At 46.0% G+C, this 22823-nt stretch overlaps 1 protein-coding gene across 1 annotated transcript in view; it reads right to left on the bottom strand.

Moving 5' to 3' along the window:
• The window catches only part of ASCC3 (activating signal cointegrator 1 complex subunit 3), a 2217780-nt gene that overhangs the window by 904866 nt on the left and 1290091 nt on the right, over window positions 1-22823 (bottom strand). The gene's annotated exons all lie outside the window — the stretch shown is intronic.

Here is a 22823-nt window from a genome sequence, read left to right as displayed (position 1 = left end):
CTTATCCTATTGTTCATAGAGCGGGCCTCAATATCCTGAGCATGGTCCAGGTGAGGTGAGGTCCGGTCCCCCATCAATTAGGGTGAGCAAATGCATGTTTTTATTAATTTGCATAATATTATAAGGAATTCACAGAGGAACTAGGGATCAATGTCTATATAGAGATGACTTCACAAGTGGTGTGTTGTTTTGATTTTTCAACAGATGTGATTGGCTTACTTTGATGTGGCCGAACAGACTGTGTATTCTTTCACTATACCACAGCAATTATCTTTACTGTTTGGTTTATTCTTAAATCTATCACATGAATTAATGCAGTAGCAATTATAAGAACAGAGACCCTGACGAAAGCCTAATGGAAGTAGAGCCCGTTTGGCTGAAACATGTTGGCCCCTTTTTGGCAGTTATTTGTTTAAGCTGCATTTTGTGCTGTTCTTTTTTAATGAAGGGGTGTGTCCTCGTTTCAAATAAAATTGGTCTTTATTAGGACACATCATCTTATTTTAACTCACTTTTTCTATGCAATGCCATTTTCTTCCTATTCGTTCTAACGGGCAAATGAGAACCAATCGCCTTTGGATTTTTCTTAGTGATTTTTTGGTTGGGTCCTAACCTTTGTGCAGATAGGCATGGTGTCCTCTATGATCAAGTGGTTCACCATGCCTTCAAATTGGTTGACCAAATGATAAAACTGATCATTTAGAATAGTTGATGGTTATCCAGATTCTGAGAACATAATTGATCCTAACCCCGCTATCACTAACAAGTTGTTGGTTCCAGATGTGAGTTTCCATTTAATGTAGCGCTTAGCAAATATAGTTACACTCTATCATTTGGAGATGTGTTTGGTCTCTTCATCAAGATGAGGCTTTAAGACCCCCCGGTTCGTTGTGTTGTTGTATAAGTGATTATTTGGGGATGTGAATTTGGGCTGGTCTTAACCCTTTCGATGCTAGTGACGGAACGGTTCCATCACGAGCGCTGGTAGGGCTGTGCTTATGACGGAACCGTTCCGTCACGACCACGCCCGTTATTTAGAACCTTCAGCACAGCGCGAAAATTCGCGCCACGCCGAAGGTGTTAACATTTCCCTAGGACCCTATCTCTCCTATTGTTTTTTCATTTTTTTTTCATTATTGTAATAAAAAAAGAACACAAAAAGGCCACAGTCTCACAGAATTAAATTAAGTGAAAAGTAATCACGCCACTTTCTGTTGATTGTTTATTCTGAATAGTTTCAACAACAATGAAACAATGTTAGAAAAGCTCAACAAAGAGTGGGTGGTTAGAGGGGACGTTCATATCATGTGACAACAGGACAGTCTGGGCCTAACTGAAGGCTACCAGGAAGGGAGGCACTTATCTTTTGCTCACTAACCTCACCAGTTTGGCTTGCCTCGCATGACAAGAAAAGCAGGCATTGCTGTTGTATAGAACATAAGCCCTATTGTTCAAATAGGTATAAGGGTGTGCGATTGAAATCATGTTGGAGTACTTCCTTTTATTTACACTTTTAGTAAACATTGCTGCTACCAATTTATTTGCCTTTATTGTGGTTACAATTCATAAAATGGGAACTAGATTACGATTTTGATATAAATGTTTACCATAGATTCCTTGTTTTCTAATGTTTATAAGTGTGCTATTCATTAACCCTTTCCATGCGGCCGATTCCCCTGGTGTGCTGTAAACAGCACGAACAGGGGCGGGCCGTGACGAACCCCAGCCGTCATCAGCACACGAGCACCGTAGTGCATGACGGCTGGGGTTTGTCATCAGCATGGAAGGGGTTAAAGAAAGAGGGTTTGGGGTTCCACTAATTATCCCTGTAATGTCTCACGGGATTGACCATTATCAGAAACACATCTCACTCTAATGTTGCTCAGTTGGTTGTGGGGTGGTCGCTGTCCAACTGGTTTTCTGTCCTGAGATGGCACATTGACTGCGTTCTGAGTGCCATTTAACTCCTGCTTCCCCTACCAATGATTATCAAGCTTTTACTGTCAGGATTCTAACCATTACTTCATTGCCGCTTTCTCTTTCTCACCTAAATATTCTTGCCCGTTTCCGCTCTTCCCCTTCATATCTACTTAAGATTTGACTCACCAGAACCAAAGTGTCCTCTACTCTTTTCATGCATGTCACTTACCCATGTCTGTATTGCAAGTCCAACTTTACACATACAGCACACACAGCCGTAACCTTTTGACTTATTTTCTGATAGAATTACTCATGAATGGTTTGTTTTTTTTACTATTTTTTATGCAGTTGTAGGCACAGTGTTTTGAGACCGTCGGGTTGAGTACACTATATAAAAATATGTCCATATTTAATGGCCTAGTGTTAAAAAAATTCCAACTTTCCATTATGGTTTGAGCACAAGAAACAGAATCAAGTACATGTTCTTACATTTCTTTTCCAGAGATAAGATTCTCAATGTAAAAGGGTCCCTAAAAACACTTTAGAAACGACCTGCATTTTTCTTGCCAATCAGGCATTGAAATTTGAGTGGATAATTTTCCTACTTGGAAGCATGCTTAAGTCTATCTAGTTACACCTATGGTATACTTTATGTTGTGGATATGACACACTCTTTTACCACGTACATAAGTTGTCAAATTATGTAGACTGTGGCAAGGATAATTATTGATTCTCCTAAGAATTAATTAGAACGGGTGTACATTTACTGACTCCCCTAGAGCAGCTAAACATATTTTTGAGTGACTCCGAAGGAACCGTTGTTGTCATCATCTACGATATCCAAGTTGCTAGGAATATTATGTTGCTTCATTTCTTATCTTTCAAGCAGAAAGGCAGGTCATGAGCTATTCCTCATTGGAGGGAGAGCAGTGAAACATGTGGCTCCAGTAAGTAAACTCGCTGGTTTCTGCAGTTCCTGGGAAGGGCCAGAGGTCCAGGAGTTCTGTGGTGCACCACCTCCCACTCCCCTCATGCCTGTGTCCAGGGAGAGAATTGCATATTTTAGGCTAACTGCAGTCGCGAGTTGGAACAAAGAGTATCAGCTCAAGTACAAGAAATTGCATCAGCTAGACATTTAGCCAGCTAGGTCACGCAGACTTGGGCTTCTTCGTGGCCCACGTGGCTATAATAGTCCTGGGCGGGGAGGGCAACTCGGCTCAATAAAATAAAGACGGACCAAGAATTAGTTAACAAAAAATTAAAAAGCAAGTCATTTGTGGACAGAAGCCACACAAAAAAGTGCCTGGGGGCAAAGGAGTGCAGGACAATTGGCGCCCTATGAAGGGCAGGCACGCCAACATCACAAAATGACTCGGGGGGTTGCCAGAGGAGCAGCAGATCTCACAGGAGAATTTCTTTTTATTTTGGGAGTGCAGCCCTAAGTCTCCCTAGTAAGGGAATTCATGACTCTGGGAGACATTTCTACTGTTTCAATCATTCCTAAAACTGGGAGTTTTAATCTTATTGTTTTTGAGTGCAGGGACTTTTTTCTTGTTCGTAGAGGTGTTTTGCAGCAAGTGTAAAATTAGAACGACTTATACACTACATTAACACTAAACACTTTACTGGCAATAACAGTATCGTCAGGAAAACAATCCATATTTAAATGTTAATGACAGGTTGTAGTATAAAGAAATGGTTTAACATTGATTGCATTTTAATTTAGCCTTATAATGTAACTATTGTGGTTATACTCTTACGAACCCATTAGCACTGTATTTTATTGACTGCACCCACTAGAATCTGTTAAGCACATAAGGAGGGCAATGGGTTTTAGAATGTAGGTCTTGCTGGAGTGTAGGTTGTTAAGGGTGCTTCAAACACAATGAGGTACAGGGTGCATTTAGATGGCTACTAGTCTTGAGGGACCTCTGCTTGTATCCCCTGCTGGTCGTGAGGCCCTTTATAGGAAGTCATCATAGGCATTTTCACCTGATATTCTGTATATATTTCAACATTTGTGCATATTATTTAGTAATGTGTGTAATAAAGAACTTTTCCTGCTTATAAAAAAGGCACTGGTTGAAGTGTTGTGATAGGTGATAGGCCCCAGTTGTTACATTTAGACCAAGCTATAATTTATTTGCTTCGTTGCTATAAAGATTTGGGTGCAAAAAAGTATGTTATTCTTATATATAAGATAGGTCCACGGACATCAGATCACATGAGTTCCCTGACTTAGGGGGAACTCATATAGATTTTCCACACTCAGTTCTTTATAGCAAAGAAGCAAGAACATATTTCTTGGGCTATCCACTTAGGTAGTAGGGGATACCATACTAGGACCTGAAGAAACGTCACCTGACCTGTGTAGGCAGCAAGGCATGAAACAAGTAGACCAGAGATGAGGACCAAAGAACGACCAGTTTTTTGGTCCAGGAGAGTTGTTAACCTTGCCATAGATCTACACTAAAAATAAAAGCTAGATCGTGTGGATAACTATAGACAATTTTATCCAATGTTGCATGTCACACACCATCCACCATCATTACTGACTCAATATTGCTCATCCCCGACAGTGATAAAATCCTTACTAAAAAAGCCCCCTTTTGTGGGGCCTGCTAGGCACTGAACCACATGCCTAGCGTGGAGCAGAACCTTATGATGAAGTATGCCTACTAGGTGGGTGAGGGTTCTTGTTTCTTCAAGGGGTAGTCCAGGTGTATCTTATAGAATCAACATAGCAATCGTTACAGTGGCAGTGCGTCCATTGAGGGCACTGGGGCGATGCCTCACCAATGCCACGGCCCCATTCACATTCTTCGTTCTACTTCTCTGACGCTATTAATTCCAATCCGGACTCCGGATTGGAATTAGGCTCAGAGAAGTAGAACGAGGGATGCTGAAGTGGGTGGGAGAGGGTGGGGTTGGGGCAGCAGCAGCACTCAGGGAGTTGAGTTACAGCAGCACACTTGACAACTGTCACATCAATATTTAGCATGTTCGCTTTTGGGCTTGTAATTTCTACCATTAGCCTGAACATACGCACTAGCCTTCCCCTTAACAGACTGAGGGTTGCTTCATGCCTCAGCCACGGCTCTCCTAATGGGCAGGGAGTATCCCTGCCCTCAGCCAATCCTGGCGCTGCTGGAGCAGCGTCAGTAGAGGGGTTGGCAGTGACGTTGCGGCTGTTCCTGTTTGAAGAGCGTGGGACCCCAGCCCAGGAGCAGTCGAGCAGAGGCGGTGCAGGCTTGCTCCTGGCTCTCTTCTCGGTCTTCGAAGGTAAGACTCTTTTTCCTTCTCAGCTTTTCGCTAAAATAAGTAATGTGCACCTTTTCAATTTCAACAAAGTCTGAGAACGTGTGAAAAACTTATTGCTCTTTTTGGAAGTTTGTTGCTTGAATAAATACTTATTTTCACACCATCTTTTACTGCTTTTACACTTTTCCAAATATCCCTGATGTCTTGCACTCATGCACGCGCTGTGATTGAAGCAAAGCCACGAGGCTTACGGCACGCGGCTGAACCAAATCTGAAGGGTCTGAAGCTTGGAAATAAGATCTTCATTTAATGCTGTGAACAAGGCATTGCCGTAATCAAGACGGCTGCTGACTAGACCCTGCACCAGCGGTTTCCTTGCTTCAATGGGTAGCCACTTAAAGATTTTATGGAGATTGCGCATAATTCCATAGCAGACACCTAAGACCTGGTTGACATGAGTTTTCATGGACAAAGTACAGTCGCTTGTAATTCCTAGGTTGCGGGACATGAGACTAATTCCAGAGGCCACCAATCTTGTGACCAGACTTTCTCTGCTTTGCCAAATAGAATGATTTCGGTTTTGCTGCCATTCAGTTGTAGCTTGTTACTACTCATCCAATTATTTATGTCAATCATACAACTTTTGAAGCATGAACGTGTGCCAACGTGATCAGAGCCACAGGTGACAAGTAGTTGTGTATCGTCGGCATACAACACAGTCTCAAAACCGTACGATCTGATGATATGGGCTAATGGAGTTAAATACAAATTACACAGCATCAGGCTGAGTATAGAGCCCTGTGGGACTCCAACAGTGACAGGACGACTGCATGAGACTAATGATTCAACATGAACGGTGGTAAAACGGTCCATTAGATAGCTCTCGAACCAGTCCAGAGCCTTCCCTTTGATACCCACCTCCCTCAGTCGATGATTCAAGATACTGTGGGAGATGGTATTGAATGCCGCGGACAAATCAAGGAGAACCAGAATTGCTGGTTCCCCTCTGTTCAATGTCGACAATCTCAAGGACTGCAGTCTCTGTACCATGGGCAGCACGGCAGCCAGACTGTGACGGGTCCAAATACAGTGGTTCTCTATGTAAGCAGTGAGCCATTTGTTGATTAAATGCTCCAATACCTTCCCAAAGTAGGGTAGCAGGGAGATGGGACGATAAAGAGCTAATAGGGTAGGATCAGCTGATGGTTTTTTAAGAATTGGCTTGACTTGCGCGTGTTTACACCTAATCGGTACATTGGCTTGCTCTAGTGACATGTTGAAAATGTTGGTTAAAGAATTTGCAAGTAACGGCGCAATATTAGTGCAAGAGCGGGGAGAAAATGGGTCTGCTGGGGAACCAGATTTAATCTTACTTAAACCTTCAAGTACTTCAACAATGGTTATGGGTTTAAATTCCATTAACCGTGGGGCATCATTGGTTTCCTCAAAAGAGGATATTGTGGGTGGGTTCCTACTTTGCTGAGATTGGACAGGATCAATATGGGGGAAGGAGGCATAGATGGATTTGATTTTATTATCAAAGAAAGCAGACACAGAATTTACCCACTCTTGAGCGGGAACAAACAAAGACTGCTCGACCCGAGGGGATGTAAACTCTCAATTTTTTATAGAGTTCCTTGCCGGAGTGGGCAGCATTGTTTATTCGCTGAGTTAGGTAGATCTTTTTGGCCAATTTAATATTTTTTATATAATTCAGATGTAGCTGTCTATAGTTCTTATGATCTTCCTCCGTTTTTGGTTGTGGCTATTGGTTGTTTTGTATTCATTCAAGGGAGGGTGGCCAGGTTTGCTATGCATGTGATACGTGTTTTGAGTGAGGGGGGATCTGTTTTAAGGTTTGTGAGAGGTTGTTTCTGCCTGAGTATTTTCTTCTTATTTTTGTGCAGTCGGGTGAGCTGCGGTACCGCCTCTGCGATCTTGCCTCGGTCAGCATCTCCTGTTCCCCTGCTCTCCCTGACAGTCGAACTGGCATCACACACAGGCTCATCTCCAACATGGGCTGCTTGCCTTGTCGATGTGGCTCCAAGAAGGGAAAGTGGGTTAAAATGGCATTGAGCCAGCACCTCACACAAGAGGGGAGACTCATTTTTCCATGTCCAAAGCCAGAATTACTGCCACAGGCCTCAGAAGCTGGGTGTGGTTGGGACCCTCCCTTTGCACTTCTGAAAGACTTGGGTAGTTTTGGGCTCTCCGGTCCACCTCCGGAGGTTTCCAAGAGCCAGTGGCCCTCATTGCGCTACCAAGATAAATGTCCCAAACTCGGTAGAAGGCGATAGGGCTGTTATGGTGGCCCGAGGCTGCGCCTGTCTAAAAATACTAATTGCTATTTCGGGCTAACTTCAGTGTTTAAGTTGAAAACAGCAGTACGTTGCAGTCGCTATCTTCCGAGAGTGTCTGTGTTGGAGTTGTGAGGTTTGTGGCAGACAGTCTGGGGCTGCCCGGTTTGTTTCATGTGCAGTCGGAGCACACCACACCTCCATGTATTGGCTGCTTTGCCCCGGGCCTTTGCCAATGTCGGCCTGTGTTAGGAGGTGTGCACTGGGCCTCCGTTACATAATGGGTGATGTACATGCAAAAGGACGTGCAATGGCCTTGTCTTCTCCCTTTAAAGGGTATTTTATTCAGGGCCCGCAACGTCCCTTTTGAATTGCTCTTGCATGAAGTAAACAAGATTTGTTTAACATGATGTGAATCGCTTCTAGGCGCTTTGCAAGGCGCGTGTAGGGCCCACGTTGAGCTCTCCTCGCTCCAGGCAAAATATATCTCTGGTACAACTATGAATAGGAGTCTGTGGGATTTATGAGTATATGGCATGCAGTGGTGCAGCAGGGGCATTCAGAGGAGACATGTTGCATGACCATCGAGCCTGAAAGTTTGCTGAGAGATGGGAGACATGATAGGCATGCTGCAACATCGAGCTTTACCAGCTCATTCCGGAGGAATGATTGAAGAGTTTATGAGGAAAACATGAACAGCTGTACACAATGTGTGAGCGCGGGGGGAACCCAACAGAAACTTCTCCTCGTTGTTATCAAATCCAAGAAAGATTTTAGACTTGGGACAAAACAAGGACGAATACAAGCTGGTGGCATTTGGGGTGACGAGAATCCTCTAAAATGTACTAAGGCCTTGCTTAAAACTGCGTAGATATAATGTTTTACAGAAAGAAAACACAATGTTCGAAACCCATGTACCATATGACCTGGAAGTGCTCGTTACTTTCCTGTATTTTCAAGAGAAACACTTCCCTAACTTGCAAAGGGGCAATCACTTAATTATGGATGCGGTGTTACGAACTCAAACCAAATCATGCTAGCCCTCTGGGGAAACAGTGCATGCTGGAATTAAAGCACTGGCTGTTTTGGCTCTGGAATGTTTTAGCGAGGGAAAAGATTTTATATTCATTAAACGACAAAGGTAAGTGATTTTGAGCCAATTGGTAGCCCATTCTGTCTTTCCTCTCTCGCCAGAGAGAGAGTTAAGGGAGATCATGTGCCCCTGCTGCTTCTGAGTGCCAGTCATCATCTCCTCAGAACTGTCCTAGCTTCTTGCGACCAGATGACCCCCTTAATCACTTGGTCATTGTCATCCTTGTTGTGATCTTTGGAAACAGTTGCAAATAAAGTTTGGTATTGAATTTGGTCTTGATCTGTTCTTCATGTTATCATCTGACCATACACCTTGTAATGTTGGGGCAAGTGGAATGGGGAATTAGTAGCTCCAGAATTTCATTGATCTGCGTTCTCGCCAACGAGTTGTTTATAGAAAATGGTATGTGCACTATAAAAACGAAAACCAGCTAATCCCAAATTATGAGGCAAGAAACTGAAAATGATATTGCTCATTATGAGTTTAAAGGGAAATTATGCAATGCATATGTGGCACGGCTGTCTAGCTGTTCTGACATCTGAACAAACTGATGCAAAATCCAATCCAGTGACATGAAATGATAAAGTTGGTTTAAATACCTGTACATATTCAACATACCCTATCCAAACTGTTAGTCACTGAATAATAATAGCCCTGTATTACAAGGAAGCCCAGCAACACTATTTTGTTAACACATTTATTATTTTTGTATGTATGTATGTGGGTATTTATAAAGCAGAAACCTAACCAGGCACAACGGGCACTGTACAACTAGTAAAGTTAGTGAGCACTATTAGGATGGGGGGGTGAAGAGTTGCTGTGTTCAGATTAAGAAGGTGGCTCTTCTAAAGTGTTGTGATGTAGTGTTCTTTAAACAAATAAATCTTTAGCTATTTTCTGAATTAAAGAAGGAGTTCGGCAATTCTGATGGTAATAGGGATGTGGATTGTAAAGGTCTGTTTCCTGGTAAAGACCTGTTTCCTGGTGTTTTTTCACCTTGGGCCTGATTTAGGGTTTGGCAAGCGGGAGTCTGACAGTGAGGGTGCCAGAGGACTGTATATCTGCCACCATGACAGACAGCTGTCTGCCAAATTTAGAGATCACTGCTGGCCCAGGGGTTACATTGATTGTGTTAGTGTAGTATCTGGCTTGGGCTGCATTTTGAGCAAAGAGATTTTAGTGTGACATCCTTGGTGATCTGCTTTTCTTTAATTTTCATTCTAGTTTGCAAACGGTTTACTTATTGTCCCTAAGTTATTTTAAGTTCTATGGGGTAGAGGGTTTACATCTGCACTTGTGTGTTTCACTGGTGCATGGACTGTTAACCTAAAAATCTGTACTTAGCATAGTGTGCTGCCACATGGGTATTGTGCTTCTTCTGTCATTGTCTCCAGATATATAATATGAGTGACATTAAACCTACAACCAGCCAGGACTATAGGTTTTGTCAATGGTTGTAAGTTGCATAAGATAAATAAAAACAAACTGCAGCATTTTCATTATTATATACAATGAAAATATAGGCGTTTCAGAGATGTGTTACAGGTGGGAAACACTCAGAGGGCCTGTTTCCATTGGTTGTATGTGCTTGGCTTGGGGGTCATTTTGCAAGACCAGTTTGAGGATTGGGCACATTTTGTATTTGATTCTAATGTTTTCTTCACACTTATGCTTCAAAATGCTATATTTGGACCCCCCTTTTTTCAACAATTAGCAGGAAATATGTGGTGTAAAACCGAATCAATTTTTTTCAAAATTTTGTTGTGAGGGGAGAACCCCCCCCCCCCCCCCCCTCGCACCCTCCTTTTGCAGTTCAGGCTTGCACGCTTCGCACGCTCCCTTATTACATTAGGGTATAACATTTTTCGCCTCACCACTTTCAAAATCCCCCAGCTGCCACTGAATCGTTTCTGCATAAAATTCTCTGACACGGTACCAAGGTAGATATCTCCCCATGAACATCACATTTTTGATATACTGCAATTAGCATTTTGCCACGACATAGAAACAACTTCTCAATAATTCATAGCTCATTAAGTATAATAGTCCAAGCTGCCTAATGTAGTTGAAGTGTACGAGCCCAGTAAAGCATTATACTGTCCAAACAGGTCCTCCACTGACAAAGCCCCTGAAGTGAATATGTGAACGTTAGCACCACTTCCTTCGCTTGAAGTTTCTTATTAAATGTATCCCTTGGTTTTGCATCAGGGTTCACACTTAATAACCATTTATCCTATGTGGGAGTTAGGAGGAGGTTCAGCAAGCTGCCCTATTGTTCATCAACATGAGTTTCTACTGTGGCAGTACCGCAGGATGCTCGGTATTGAGATGTTGCACTGCCTCCGATTAAGAAACTAAGGAGGAATAACATCATTATGTTGAACACAGAGGCCCCATGCATGGTTCTAGCAGCTGTCTTACTAGGGCTGTACAATGCATGTTGTGGCTTCCACAGTTCAGTATTGCCTTGACAACAGCCAATGGTGCCAACTCTCGGCTTTTGAGATTGGCACAATTACATAGATAAGCGTGGCCATGTAGTGGTCTTTTTTTTCTGCGTCTTAATTTTTTCCAGAAGCCGAGACTCCGTGAACAAGTGTACCATCGATACTATGGCCTACAGAGCTGCCTGGTTCCCACCGAGAAAATGTAGCTGCGGTCAGGGCAATGACCTCTGCTGGCTGAAGCACTATAGATTGGGAATAGGGGAAGGCTTGTTCATAAGGCTGAAGATCAAAACTCTCTACTGCGGGACACGATTTCCTACATTATTCAACAAGTTAATTGGTTAAAGCAAAAGAAATAAGGAACATACTGTACTCCATTCTGTGGACAACAATCTCTCCATACCAGATATAGAGAGTACATGATAAGCAAAGGGATATTAAAAGATTAGAAAAATAAGATTATAAATACACTTTGTTTAAAAAAAATTTTTTTTTAAAAGATTACAGGAGTGATCCAGTTAACCTTTCCCAGAGTTACGCCCACAAGGTCCAGGACAATGATGGAAGACTAGGTATTAACATGGAGGCATGGTTATATTTCTTCAGTGGCATTGCTCTGCTTGGACATATCGAAGCTGATTCACAAACCTCTGCAGTCGTGGTGGAGGACTCGCTGTCGACATGGAGTTCCCACACTTGTGGTGGGATCTCCAAACTGTGAAACTGCTGTAAGGAGGTTCCGCCACGGTTGCGGGACCCCGCTGTGACTTCAAGGCCCCCACCACGACTGATGTGGCTGTTTATGATTCAGGCCCATCGCTTTTTAGAAGCTCCATCTTCAAACCATGGTACTATTTGAAGACTTATTTAGCAACAAACATAGAAAAAGTCAATAGGTTTGGCTTGTGTTTTAAGTCCTGCCTCAAATAGTTAAAGTAAAGCTACTGTGCAGAAAACAAAATAAAGAAACAAAAAAGAGATTAACATCTGCATATAATGCATCTATGAGATAATATAATGTTTCATAATTCGGTGGAATTCAGAGATGCAAGATAGACCCTCCTGCCTTTCCCTGCAAGCACTCCACAGGGTGTAGAATAATACAGAAATAAATAAGAATGAGGCGCGAGAGGTAAACTCCTCTGGGCAGAAACAAAGGCCTGTATATTTATATGTAAATAAAACTGGTAACAACAGGTCTTGAAATCCTAAAGATTGATAATATTATATAGTTTAAAGCTGCTGTATTTTGAGAAGGCTGATCCACGCATATTGACCTCTTAAACCCCATGACCACCAATATACATCTGGCTACAATTAGACCAGATTTCATATGTAATGCAACATAAAACATGTAAGTGCTCATTTATAAGTTAGGTAAACATACAGAGCAAATATTGCACTACATTTTGGGATTACTACTGTAAACAATACACATTTAAACAAGCATCTTAGTGTCTGAAAAAAGTAAAAAAATGTAATCCATTACCTAACAATAAATAAAAACAGTTTTACATTTGCGACTTCTAACTATTGTATCAAAATATCATGGAGATTTGCGGATGTTAAAACTAAGCACAGCAATTTATAAATATGAAGGGCTGCATTTTGTAAACATTTCAGCAGACCCTGACGACTGAAAATCGGCTGCCGACATGGGATTACAAAATTGCAATCAAGCAAGGCTATGGACACATTTTTAATCTTTAATCAAAGTGGAGGAATGAGTGACACATTTTAAGTAGGGCAGAGAGCCCCATGCTAATTTTACACATCTCAAAGCAAAGCAGGTCAGCTGCAGCATTAAGCAGAAGACACGCTTAAACTCCTGCATTCCAAAGTTACTCAGTGAGGTCCCTGTGGAACCCCAAGCAGTGAATGTACTGATCTACAGAGGCAGAAGCCAGAATTGCAGGAAAAAGTTAGCAAAAAAGCAAAAACGTGCAAGGATAGGCTCATGGTTTTAAGAAGAATGAAGCGTAACTAGGGATCCTTTCCAAAAAGCGTGACGTATACAATGAACCCGTTAAGTGCGCCCATCGCCTGTCGCAAGCACTACCTCGGTAGTGCCGGGCACGTCCGTTGGCCGACGCGGGCCCCCCCGCGCAATCGAAACGCAAGCACCACGGCGGAGTTGCAGGCACGGTAAACGGGTTAAGGGCATGGTTTACAACATGTAAACTGAAAACCTGTGATGGTTCCCATAGAGTAACACCAGACTAGTACTGTGGTGTCTCTCTGTAATCTTCCTATTATTGCATCCAGGCATTTCACATAATACTGGAAATGCACCTAAAACCAGCAAAACCTATTGGCTTGGCCAATGCTTGTTAGCAGTATCAGATCAATGAGTAACAACAACGTTGTTGTTGTGAATAATTACAATAAAAAAATCTTCAGTACAGAAATTATGAGGCTCTTAAACATTACTAAGGTCTGTGGATGGGGTAGTGGCCTTTGGAGTGTCTCTGTCACTCTGATTCTCCCTTTTACACCACTTTGCTCTACAGTCTCTCACTCTGCCAGATCCTTAAGCCCTACTTCTCGCCACATTGGTCTGCAATCCTCAATCTCCATATCTCACACCTCACCTCTTTCCTCTTCAGCACTTTTTTCACTCTCTCCTGCATGTACTTCCTTCCATCATCTTCATTTCAATTCCTTCTACAAACACATGTCCAATCGCCTGGAAGCACTGCATTTTCTTTTACTTTCACCATGCCTACGTTTTATCAGTTATGTAACTCCATCACATAGTTCACACAACATCACAATTAATTGGCACATGTGACAATTCAATCTGCAGAAAGGAAAATGATTGGATGAACACTTTTATGACTCATTGACGGGCATTGTGAGAAGATTGCGCTGACTTCTGTCAACTCCACAGCTCTGAATTGTGGCCCATTATAAACACCCCCGACCACCCACCCTTGTCCATCCGTCCCAACAATCTCATCTCAGAAAGACACATAGAGGCTACACAAAAAAACATAGAAACACATCATCCTGGCAATAGCAAACACTCCAGGGAAATTCAAAATCAAGTTAAACACGTGAAATGTAAACAGGAACTACACAGAGGACATGGATTACCTTAATGTGTTTTCTGCAGTCATTATTCAGAAATCAATCAGTGTTTTTGCCTGAAAGTTAAGGTCACGAATATAGGGCCCGATAGGGACCCATTTCAATGTCAATTTTTAATTACTGCTGGGTCTGAGACCCAGAGGGAACCGACCCACTTAAAGACCTGCATAAGCCTTCTCCCGAAAAGGGCCGACCTCGTTCTGCATGGTAGCAGCAGGCAAGCTTCTTTTTCCTTTCACTAATGAAGTGCAGCAAAGTTTATCGCCCAATAACTTGCTTTTTCAGATAATGCTTCAGGCTTTGCGGTTAGTCCTGCTACCAAGCATGCTTCTTTTATTGCTGTAGAGACTTTGCGGGTTCAATCGGAGTATTCTTAGGCTTTCTCTTCTCACCTTTGTATGATGTATCGCATCGTACAAAAGAAGCGCAAGTTTCATTTTACATCTAATTCAGTGTTCTCTATCTAGTATTTCCACATCAATAAAGGGTGATTTGCCGAAGAATAGATCACTGCATAACAAATCCACTAGGGAAATATTCTGGAGGTAAGGGTTACTTATAGGAGACAATTGCGTTAGTCCGTAGTGCTCAGCCAGATCATAATTCTTCAGAGAAGAATTTTGTAACACTTTGCATCAACTTGAATTTTTATTTTCAGGGTTCAGGTCAGTGAATAACACCTTAAACTAAATACGTTCTTTTTTATTTGACGTTCCGAATTACTTTATTCAGTAAACGACAAGTGCCTGTGATGAGTCACCAGACCAATAGGGATGCAGAGTTTTTCCTAGACAGTAAGTGATGTGACTTCAGTGGAAAAGTGTGGAAGGAATTATTAACCTTTAGTAACGCTCTTTCTGGCAGACTCATCTAGCATGTTCCTCACCTTCTGAATAGTCCCCAAGCATCAGACTGGATATGGAAACTTTTCAGCAGTATCTCTTTGCGCCGCCGTGCCTTGTGGCTCCACACGGACGCCATTCCACTCCAGAAACGAAACTTGGGGCCTCTACAGGCACCACTCCCATGCGCGGACGTCAGCTGTTTTCAAAACTGTCCGTGTCCCCATGGACAGAGCCCCAAAAGAAAATCGGTAGACAGTGTGCAGATTCCTAGACTTGGGATTTTATTAATAGATAGAGTCTAACCACAGAAAAAGGAGGAGAGGTGAGTAAGCTGTGGCTAGGAAAGAGTTTCTACCAGAGAGAGCATTACTGAAAGTAACTAACATGTTCTTCTAATAGAGACTAATAGCCGCATATTCCTCACCTTCTGAATACATAGCAAAGCTATACCTATTTGTAAGTGCGTCCATGAATGGACTCAAACCAGAAAGTTGTGTATGACCGAGCGGAAAAATACCCCTATTGGTGAATCTGACAGTCCAGGCAATAGTGCTTTATGAAAGCATGGAGGGACACCGACATAGCCACCTGAAAAATGTCTAGAACAAGACCTCCGTGTGTTAATACTGTGGTAGCAACTCTGGCCCTTGCAGAATGAGCACGGAGTCCTTCTGGAGGCTACTTTTTGGCGAATGAGTAGCAAATCCTAATGCATAACACAGTCCAGAGGGAGATGGTTCTCTTCAGTACAGCTTTGCCTTTTTTCACTCTAGAAAACCCCTTAAACTGCTGATCATCCACCTGGTGGTTTTTGTTGCGATCTATGCAACAGCTGAGCACTATTTTGGGGTCTAAGCGATGAAGTCTCTCCTTCTCTTGTGGTGATGTGGAGCATAGGATGCCAGCAGAGTGATGGTTTGGCTGACGTGAACTGCGTCACAAAGTTTGACAGGAAGGATGCCTGTGTCTGTAGAACTGGTTTGTCTGGAAAGAAAGAAGTGTATGGTGTATTAACTCAGAGAGCCAGAAACTCACTTACCAAGTGATGGCAATGAGAAACAAGGTCTTAAACAGTAGGGAGTTATAGGGGACAGCTGTGAAGCGGTTTAAACGGATCCACATCAAATTAGTCAGGACCAGATTAAAGTCCCATCAGGGCATGAAAAGAAGAAGCGGGAATGTATTGCAGCCCTTTCAAAAATTGCATCATAACTGCTGATTTAAAATGAGAGGGCTCATCAGGCAACCGGTAGAAGGACCAGAGGGCCGAAAGCTAACCCTTAACTGTGCCCAGAGCACAGCCTTGCCGTGTGAGAGACAGAACAAATAACAAAACGTCAGACAGCTTGGCCTGGAAGGGGTCAATCTCGCGAGCACTGCCTCAAGCAACAAACTTGTCCCAATGACAACTGTATACAATTTTTGTTGTGGGACGGCTAGTTGCCAAGTTAATATCAACTACCTCTAGGCGAAGATCAAAGGTGTTCAGCTGCCGCCACTCACTTTCCAAACATGAACGTGGAGATTATGAAGGCTTGTGTGCAGAACCCTGACCTGCTGCTGCGAAAGCAGGTCCTTCTGGAGAGGTAGACTCCTGATCGGAGGACATATGCTCAAGTCTACGAGTTCTGGATACCATACTCTATCTGCCCAATCTGGACCCACTAGAATAGCTTGAGCCCGGTCGGCCCTGATCTTCTTGAGAACTCAGGAAGGAGTGGCATTAGAGGAAAGGAATACAGAAGTCGCAAATTCCACTCAGTCCAGGAGATACGCTCGTACTCAGCCCCTTTGCAGACTCCCACCCCTCCTTTTTTTAAACCAGTTGAGTTGAAAGCTTTGAACCCTCAGATTCTCTGTGTGGTCCTGATGAGAATCGGACAAAGGGTCCTGTTCGAAATGCGTCAACCTTGTTTGTTGGGTTTTATGTCCAAAATATTTGCACGTATTTATGTTTCTGAGTAGCGATGTTTATTAAGGTTGTAAGCTGAAAAAAAGAAATATTTCTTTTCCCACATTGAAAAATTCCTGGATTTAGACGATGACATTTTCTCATGTTGTTTGTTGTTTCATGTCTGTCTGGTTTTGTAAGTTTGAAGGTGTGATAGTCTGATATGAAGACGAGTTGAGTCAGGTGATACAAGAGATTGTGTGAATGCGTTATAATTTTTGTCCATTCTTTTGGTGTACGTCTGTCTCCTAAAAAACTTTTAGGTATTTTCACATATTTAAAAACATTTTGTACTGTGTGTGGTTTCTTGGAATTCTCTAAAAGAAATACATTTTGATGGATTAAATCCAACACATGGTTAATAATTCATTGGTTGTTAGCCTGGTAAACAAAGTACAGTTTGGAGTAGAACTCAGTATTGGCATTTTTGGTGTTGATTTCTTAAATAGACTCTGCTTTACTGAAGGTGAGTCAAAGCCCTTGTTTGGTCCTTCTCTATAGTCAGAGCATAGTCAGAGAGGTCCCCTTGATGTTGGGTCTTTTGGTACTTCAGATCCCACTGCATAGACCGCATATGCCACCTGGTGTGCTTGACTGGCAGGATGCAAAACTCCAGCCGTCCCAGCAGCTTCAGAGTCAATCTCACTAAAAACCAGTACCAGGCTTAAAGATCAGGATCATAGCCTGAATGTCCTGCACTCTTTTTCCCGCGGAAAAGGCACGAATCCAAGTCATGTCTAGAAGGGCTCCAATGCATGGGAGCAGCTGAGGAGTCAGGTGTGATTTCGGCACATTGATAATGAACCTCAAAGATGACACAAGGTTTGCTGTAATCTCGAGGTAGATGACTACTACCTGGGGTGAGCCCGCCTTCAACAGTCAGCCATCGAGGTAAGGGAACACTGGCACCCCCGAGAATGTGCTGCCACCACCGCCATCCCTTTTGTGAACACCCAAGGGTGGTGAGAACAAAGAGGAGCACAGAGAACTGGAAATGCTCATCTCCCACCACGAAGTACAGGTAGCGCCGATGGGCCAGCAGTACGGGTATGTCAAAATAGGTGTCCAAGTCCAATGCCGCAATCCAGTTGCCAGGGTTGAGGACAGACAGGACCTGGTCAAGGGTGAGCACCTTAAATGTCTCCTCCCGGAGGAAGGGTTTGAGAGGGTGCAAATCGAGAATAGGCAGAAGACCCTCACCGTTGTTGGGTACCAGAAAGGTGCCCTACGTCTGCTACCAGAACCCTCACAAGGCCATTTTGGCCAAAAGAGCTTGCACTTCCTGCTGCAAAATGGAGAGATTGTCCTGTCAGCCATTCGTTGGGTGGACGGTGGAAGGTGCAGTGGGGATGAAAGGAAGGGTAAGGCGTAGTTGGGGAGCTAGAGATTAAGAACATCGGCTTCGCTGCAAAAGACCATGGCGTAGGATGCTGATTGTTCCGAGGCAGGCCCAGGAAGAGAGAAAAAAGCTGTCTCTGGGGAGGTATCTTGCTCAGAGGCCTCCTGTGAGTCCTCATACCAGTTGTCATCCCGATAGGGCTAAGCAAACTCATCACCTGCGTTAAAAGCGTTATCAAAGTGTGATCCAAAAAGGGAATGCAAAGAATGTTGCCTAACTTGTGGCAAGTAGAGAGCAGAAATGGATGCCTTGGTTGGATTTGGATGCAACAGTGTTCGAATTCGGACCGGCATTCAGTTGAATAGCATAATGGGGGCCACCTCTTTGGGGGGCGTGGCTTGAGCGCCGAGGGTGATGGCGGCGTGAGCCCAGAGCTCCGTGCCTCTTCCCCTTATATATCCTGATAACACCGGCAGAGAGCCCGCGTACACCCCGGCGCTGGAAGAGCGAGCTGCGGTAGCTGGCGAGGCGGGAGGAGAACGCCTGTGGGGGCTACTCAACCGAGTGAGGCCGCCGAACTCCGGAGCGGCCGGAGCCGAGGGACGGAGGCGTCTAAGATGGCGGCCGCGTCGAGGTGCTGGGAGCGCTGAGACAGACCGGGCCGCCCACAGCAACGCGGCTAGATGATCGGAGACGGCCGCGGACCGCAAAGCATTCGGTGGTAGGCTTCCCTGAAACCGGAGGACTCGACGACCCTGATAGCTGCAGCTATCACAGCAGGTGGGACCGGCCGCTGTTGTGACGTGGGCGGCCGCGCTGGAGGAGACGGCCGCCCGGACGCGCCTCTGCAGGCGGGAGCAAGGAGCCGTGAGCCGACCCGGGAGAGCCAGAGGCACGGGACACAGCCCTGAGATCCAGGCGAGAAAGGAGGTGAGGGGCAGTGACCGCGCAGCGGGCCGGGGGGGGGACGTAATCGAACAGAAGGGGCAGGCGCCCCCACCCCCCGCGGTCCGCCGTGGAGGGCCTGAATCACTGGGGGGACCGGGCGGTCAAGCCCAAAAAAGCGGCGGAGGAGCCCCGGAGGTGCCAGGCTCCCCGGAGTGTGAAAGCGCATCTGAGAAAGTAGCGGAGAGGGGTGTGCAGCGAGAGGCCCCTGAGGGCGCATGACGGAGAGGGCCGGTCGGGAGCCCCGATATCCCCCCCAGAGGCCACAACAACGAGCGCAGGAGAGGCAGCAGAGGCCACACAACAGTGCGCATAACGGAGAGGGCCGGACGAGAACCCCGATATCCCCCCCAGAGGCCACAGCGACAAGCGCAGGAGGGGCAGCAGCAGCCGCGCAACAGGGCTGCATAGCCGGTTGGGGGCCTGAGAAACGGCGGTGGCCTGGGGGGGGCACCGGGCATTGGACAGACGCCTGAGACAGGGCCCTGCTATACTGGGGAAGCCGAGAGCCAAGGCGGAGGGGGCGGCGACCTCGGATACTGCGGAGGGAGACCCCGCGGAGCCCACAGACCTGCAGCGGTTGCAGGATCGCATTTTAGAGGCTATAACGGCCACGCGCGACACGCTCCACAACAACATTGCACAAGTGGCGTCGGGGCTAGGCCTGCTCCGGGCGGACCACGACAAGCTGAAGGACAGGGTCAAGGACAATGAGACCACGATAAAAGACCTAATGCCCGCTCAAAAAGTGCTGGAGAGCAAGCTTACGGAGGCCCTGGACCGCATTCAAGCCCTGGAGAGGAGAGCGGAAGACGCGGAAAATAGAAGCCGGCGCAGCAATGTCCGGATAGTAGGCGTGCCGGAGACTGAAGGGGTGAAGGACATGGTGGCCTATCTTGATGAGTGGCTAAAGACGGTTGTAGCGCCTGAGGGGTTATCGCCATTCTTCACACTGGAGCGAGCCCATAGGGTCCCGTCTGGACCTCCTAAGCCGGGGCTGCCACCCAGACCGATCATAGCCAAGCTGCTACATTACAAGGACAGAGACCTGCTCTTGCAAAAAGCCCGGGACGCTGGCCCGTTTCAGATTGCGAACAGTAAGGTCACGCTCTTTCCTGATTTCACCTTCGAAACGCAAAAGCAACGCGCCTCCTTCCTGACGATTAAGAGGGAATTGCGCACTGAGGGCATACCCTACTCCTTTCTCTTCCCGGCCAGGCTCCGGATAGTGGTGGATGACAAGATGCTCTTCTTCAGTGCGGCAGCGGACGCTTGGGACTGGTGGGAAACATACAAGGCAGGGACGGATGGCGCCAAGGTACAGGAGGCGAGGGAAAAGGAACGGGAGCGCTCGTCTGCAGGCCCACGGAAATCGAAAAGGCTGCGGAAACGGAAGCAGGGGACGCGCAAGCCAACGGCCTCCCAAACTGAAGCTGAACGGAAGGCCGCGTTGCTGGAGGTGGAGAAGCTGGCGCTGGCTGGGAGCCCCGGCTCTAAACGTGGCACGGACACGGACACGCATGTATCGGCCTCAGGGTCGGAATCGGACCTTTCTGGCACCCATCATGCCAAGGGCCCATTGGTGACACCACAGACGGCGGAGGAGATCCTGAATGTCTGAACTGCACACAGTAGGCGAGGGGTAACAATTGGGGCAGTGGGCGGGGGCCCATGGCCCGGCAGACATGGGGTTGGGGAAGGTTGCCGGGCTCGTAGCCAGATACATCCATGGGGGATTGGGGAAAGGGCGGGGGGGCGGGCAGCGCAACTCCCTTCTGGCCATGGCCGCGCTCCATAGGCCCTTAAGGCACCCACGGCTACGGCCGTGTAGCACCAACCTGGGTCATTCAGGTGCGGGAGTTTGCATGGGAGCTGATATCTTGGTATTGGGGCCTGTTCTGGGGGGGGGGGGGTACCACAGTTGGGGTTTGTTTGATCTCTTTACCCCCATTGATCCTGGGTTCACCGAGAGATGGATGGTTGGGAGGTATTGGTTGGTTTGGGGGGGGAACCATCACCGACGAGGGGCTGGCACGGAAGAGTAAATGTTGACATGCTCAATGGGACAATGGCTAATGTGAACGGTTTGAACTGCATAACCTGGAACGTAAGGGGGCTACACACTATGCAGTGTAGACACAAAGTGCATGCCTTTTTATTGCGGAGGGGGGTACATATTGCACTGTTGCAGGAAACGCATCTCACGAAGCAGGAGGGAGCAGCGCTGCAGAGGAGGTGGAGGGGCCAGCTCTTTCACATCTGTTATTCAGCCTATGCTAGGGGAGTATTGATTTGGATCAGGGCAGGCACGCCATTCCAACTCACACATATTTACAACAAGGGGTGGTGAGGGACAGAGTCTCTGAATTAAGCAGAAAGCTCTCACCCAGTCAAGAGATCAGGGCTAGATCCAACACCGTTTTTTAGCTCACTGCACCATCCCAGTTTCAGAACCTGGCTGTATGCAAATTAGTCTGTTCCTGTCCCAGTGCATGATGGGAACAGGGCAAACCAAACTACAAAAGCCAATTCTTACACTGGGAAGGAAACAAGCTCCCGGGGACCGGTTTCTGGCATTACAGCCGTCTTAAGCCCGGTTTGCTTGAATCCTGATGGTGCAATGAGCAAGGGTCTCACATCTGAGAATACCCTTCCACGCTTAGGGTGGACAAAAATATTTACAACAAGGGGTGGTGAGGGACAGAGTCTCTGAATTAAGCAGAAAGCTCTCACCCAGTCAAGAGATCAGGGCTAGATCCAACACCGTTTTTTAGCTCACTGCACCATCCCAGTTTCAGAACCTGGCTGTATGCAAATTAGTCTGTTCCTGTCCCAGTGCATGATGGGAACAGGGCAAACCAAACTACAAAAGCCAATTCTTACACTGGGAAGGAAACAAGCTCCCGGGGACCGGTTTCTGGCATTACAGCCGTCTTCGGCCCGGTTGCACAAGTTACTACTTGTGTAACGATATATCTGTAAGAGACATTAGTTAGTGATAGATTCCTTACCTTAGAATATCCACAGGCGTCAGACTGGATCCGGAAATTTTTGCGTAGCAATACCCCTGCGCGCTGGTAGGCGTCGTCTGCGGCTCCGCGTCCGTCGTCGGCGTCGTGAGCGCCGGGATGACGTCATCGGAGTATATAGACGGCGCCCATGCGCGCTGACGTCAGTTCTGATAACACAGCTTTTCCGCGCCAGATACGCAGAGCCATGATAGAACTAACACTGGTGCCATTGAAACTAGGGCCCTGAAAGGGGATGACCTTAACCCTAAATATCGGTTCGCAGAACGGGGAGGATGGGAGGGCGGTAAGGAATCTATCACTAACTAATGTCTCTTACAGATATATCGTTACACAAGTAGTAACTTGTGCATCTGAAAGAGACACGTTAGTGATAGATTCCTTACCTTAGAATAGATACCCCAGCAATACCAACCCCGGTGGTGGGTCTGCGAACCAATATCACACCAGAAAGTCCTGGAGGACGGAACGGCCAAAGAAGCCATCCCTCCGGACTTGACTGTCCAGGCAGTAGTGTCTTGCGAACGTGTGCAGCGAGGCCCACGTGGCTGCCTGACAGATGTCCTGCAGGGGGACACCGCGGCCCAGGGCAGTTGTCGTTGCCGT

The sequence above is a fragment of the Lissotriton vulgaris genome, chromosome 6 (genome assembly GCF_964263255.1).
Source record: "Lissotriton vulgaris chromosome 6, aLisVul1.2, whole genome shotgun sequence".
In the NCBI taxonomy this organism is placed as follows: Eukaryota; Metazoa; Chordata; class Amphibia; order Caudata; family Salamandridae; genus Lissotriton; species Lissotriton vulgaris.
This window is presented reverse-complemented; position numbering and strand designations above follow the sequence as displayed.